The following is a 4349-nucleotide window of genomic DNA, read 5'->3' as shown; positions in this document are numbered from 1 at the left end:
ATCCATAGTAACTCAGATTGATTACATTCGGTTGCGACAGCTGTCAGTATTTTTTAATATGTTCTGCTGTGTGTAGACATGTTTTCAGTGTGCGTAGAGACTTGGCCAGTAGTCAATGCTTCTACTTCAATTACTGCTAAAAACTGTTGCAGGAAATTGTGTGTAGGTATGACTTAATGGAAACTAATGGAGTCTGGCCAACAGAGTGATTTGACAGTTCAAGTAAGGACTGAGGTTGTGAAAGACCTCCCAATGAAGCAAATCATTTTACAGCCCTAGGCATCAGGAATGGTTGGAAGGTAACAGAGTGATTCAGTACAAACTGTCCAAAATCTGTGAACTGACACACCGTGGTTGTATACAAGCCCTCCCCTTGTGTTAAAATCCATCAGACACACCCCCAGAAGTCCAGAAAAATTGTCTGCATTTAAAATACTGTTTGCTAGGGCCCCTATGATAGTACTGTTCTTTCCACAAGAATTGAAAGTGTTATATTGTTCTTTGAAAATATATGTACTAGAGTTACATAAACAACTCACTAAGTTGCATACCCAAGTCTTTTCTTCCAGATCCTGCAACCAGAAGATTGGGTGGTAATTAAAAGGAATCGACTGAGGCCTAGGTTTGATTATTCCTTCCAAGTGTTGCTAACCAGGCCTACATCAGTTAAACTAGAAGAAGAATAAAATCTCATAGTTACATGTAAGAAGGCCCACAGGAATGTTTAGAATACTCTGTTTAACCAAGATGATCCTTCTAATTGTATGCTTGGATAGTTGCTCACCACCCCATTCTTCAAGTAAAGGTTTAAGAGAAAAGGAAAACTGCTTCCCAGGTTTCCTTTGGTATTTCTTGGTGACATCAACATTCATACCATATCAAGGGTAGACTCAGACAGTGACACACATGATCATCCTAAAGTTTATGATCCTAGTGCCAGACACCTGTAAAATCACATTAGAACATTTTTGTAATATGCCATATGGCAGGTATATTCCAGCTTTAAATAAAATATCTAATAGAAAAAAGGTGGACCTGAACTTACAATGTTCATAACTAATTAATAAATTGTATAGAAGATTGGCATCCAGAGATGGACAGTTATAATATCATAGGGACCTTTCCTGAAACAAACAGAGTGAGCCTGATAGGGAAATGGCTGTGAATAATAATACTGTGATTATTTATCCTCAGAAGTTAATACTACAAAGGAGACAAAACTATAGTTGGTAGGGTGTGAAAGGGAAACTGCACCCTGTCGATTCCACAGGATAGAATTCTGAAGGTTGGTATATATACATTTTTTGGAATTTGAGAGACAAGAAACAACATAAGAGGTACTATTATTATTTCCCTGGGCTTATACGAGGGTCCTAAGGAGATAAATGTTTTCATCCCATTGATGATATTCTGAAAATTCTGATTATGAAAGCCCTGCTTCTGCTTCTTGGGAACATACACCCAAACCATTTATCAAAGATTGTGCTATGGTCAAATTGTAGTTCTGCTCAACAAGCTGTGGGTACGAGAAAATAGGTGTAACCCTTGCCGCCAAGTTTACAAAAACTCTGGCCCTAAAAATAAAGGCAGATGTTAAGAACAAAAAAATATGAGGTAAATTCACAAAGAGGAATGTCTATACATGCCTGGGGAAAATGTCACTAACATCGAGGGTCACTATTTCATAGATATAGCTTATTGGCCCTGAAATCATTCTCAATTTCAATTTCAGTGGTCCAAATCCCAGAAGTGGTGTACAATGGTGTGGACTTGCCTAGAACTGAATCTAAATGAGTGGATGAATGAGAGACCAATGAATGGGTATATGAGAGTTGTATTTATGACTACTGATTGGCAAGACCTCCATGGATATGACTTAAATTTGGACCTGAATTTAGGTTTGCCATTTGTATGCCCGTTATGTGAAGGAACTGATGAAGGCTGTTAGACATTCACCCAATTGACAAGGTTTAACTATAAAGATACTGTTCAAGGGTTAAACAGCCAGATTATAAAACCCAAACAATGGTTTCCACAGCTAGGACAAGGTAAGATTTGTGTAACTGTAGTATGAGTACCAAGTGAAAAAGATGTTTTTGTACCTGCAAAGATTGATCCTAATGTAGAGTCCTTATAAAAAAATCTACAGATTTGGTTGTCCCTCAGTTATCATCCCACTATACTGTATTACCAGATACACAGTTTGCGTTGTACACATGGAAGGCAACACTGTCTCACTTTAGAGTTAATAAATAGGACAAGGGATGTGCTGCATTTTTAATTAAAAAAATCTAATTTACATGTTAAACGGTTGGTTAGAATCAGGATATTCTCATGACAGAGTTAAAAGAGATGTCATAAACACTGCATTAGCAGCTGGACTTGTGGCATTGGGCACCTTAAAGGAGAACTATGAGGTGAGTGCTTTTCACTCACCTCATAGTTTTAGCCGACCTGTGAAAATGAAACTGTCACAGGTCGGCTCAGTAGATCGGGAAGTGAGCGAACACATACCGGCGTTCGCTCACTTTTCGATCCTGTCACGGCTCTCTGCCATCATAGGGGAGGGACTAGATTCCCCCCTCTCCACTCCGATCCTCCAGCGCTGACTGGGAGGGGGCGGACGGGGAGGGGGCGGGTACAGCTGGCTCTGCCTCTAGATAGGCAGAGCCAGCTGTCACTCACGCAGCTGGGCGGATCCAGACATAATTGTCGAGATCCGCTTCAGCTGCGGCGTCTCAGTATACCTAGCTTTGGGTCATGGGAGGATCCTAGTTTATGTCCTCCCGTGACCCTTAGGAGAACTATGGGGGAAAAAACTTACCCCATAGTTCTCCTTTAAGGGTTTAAAAAAAATGGAATATCCAAGGTACAGTAGGAGATTCAGCTTGCTTTGTTTTGCACCCAAATACATTCTGAGGTGTCACAGGCCCTGTGTTTCTTTATGCAGAACATTTTCCACTGAGGGGACTAGCTAATAAGGTTGTATAAAAATTCTCTATGAGTCACATTATGGTGGATGACTCAGTTTCATGGTTGTCAAAACCTAACATGTACTGTTTCTTCCCTGATACCTGTTGCAGGGATAGAACAACGTGCCTACACCAGTCAATCTGGGTACTGTCTTATCAGAAAATACTGTTTTATACCTTGGATTATAATCTGATAATATTTGAATCTGGACAACCTCAGATATTAAATAGTGAAAGGTGTTTGAAAAAGGAAAGTGTTTTGTTGTGCCAAGTAAAGCACGACAGAGTTATGAGTATGCAGTGCTAAAATTATATCATATGTGTGTAGGGCCAGATTTACTCTCTCTGCTGCCCCAAGGCCAGGCCAGAAGAATGGCAACCATATGGCGGGGACAGTAGTGTTAGTTTTATTTTTTAAACTTTTATTTCTCTTTTTAAAATTGTTATTTATCTTATCAGCCGGCTCCATGTTCCCTCGCAGCACTACCGATCAGAGGAAAGCTCCTTCTGACTGGAAGTTCTGGTATTGGGCAAGGTATCGGAGCATTTTGGGGCGAGTACGAGTACAAGTACACACCCAAATACTCAGTATCGATGCATCCCTATCTAAAAACCACTTCAGTCTCATCAAATTTTGAATCAGGTAAAGAAAAATTGTATAGGAATCCATTTACTTAAAAGGTACCTAATGGTCCAACTGCTGGACCAAGAGGAGAATGCAAAATATTATACAATATTTCATATTTACCTTACTAGAAAAAAGGAAAAATTATCTTTGACATATTTCGTGTCTCAACGAGATGAAGAAGCTAGTACAATAAGACAGTTGAGTTGAAGGTGATTTTAGGGAAGACTAAGCACATGCACACAAGAACAAATGATATGTGTTGTGAAGAGAATAAATATGAAATGTAGCATTGTGTGACAATACTACGGTATAATGTGGCATCAAAGTCACGCAGGACTCCCAGCAAGAGGGGCTGAGCGGCTCCAGGAAAGTACTTTTACCAGGAACAAGCTGCCTTTACAACTCTTTATGGGTTTTCTGGATTATAGTTGGGATCCTGGAGCCGGGAGATATCTAAGAGAACTGGAAGGGAAGAAATCTCCATTCCTGGGTCTGGGCTTTAGTTTAGATTTTCTCCTATGACTTTCATTGGGGTGTATTTATTTTTGCAACAGGGTCTTGAATAAATTTCTTAGGAAAAATACTTTTTTGTGTGTGCAATTTAACAAATCTTGGTTGCAATCAATGGCCCGCATTTGTGGGAGTATTTTGTAGTATAGTGTCCCATAGAAAATGAAGGAAAGTAAAGGTTTTCTGACAAATCTGTTGTGGTGTACTTATTTATGCTGAGCACTGTGTGTATATATATA

The sequence above is a fragment of the Nanorana parkeri genome, unplaced genomic scaffold (genome assembly GCF_000935625.1).
Source record: "Nanorana parkeri isolate BGI_ZX_2015 unplaced genomic scaffold, ASM93562v1 scaffold35, whole genome shotgun sequence".
Lineage (NCBI taxonomy): Eukaryota > Metazoa > Chordata > Amphibia > Anura > Dicroglossidae > Nanorana > Nanorana parkeri.
The sequence above is the reverse complement of the archived record's forward strand: the minus strand, read 5'-3'. Positions refer to the sequence as shown.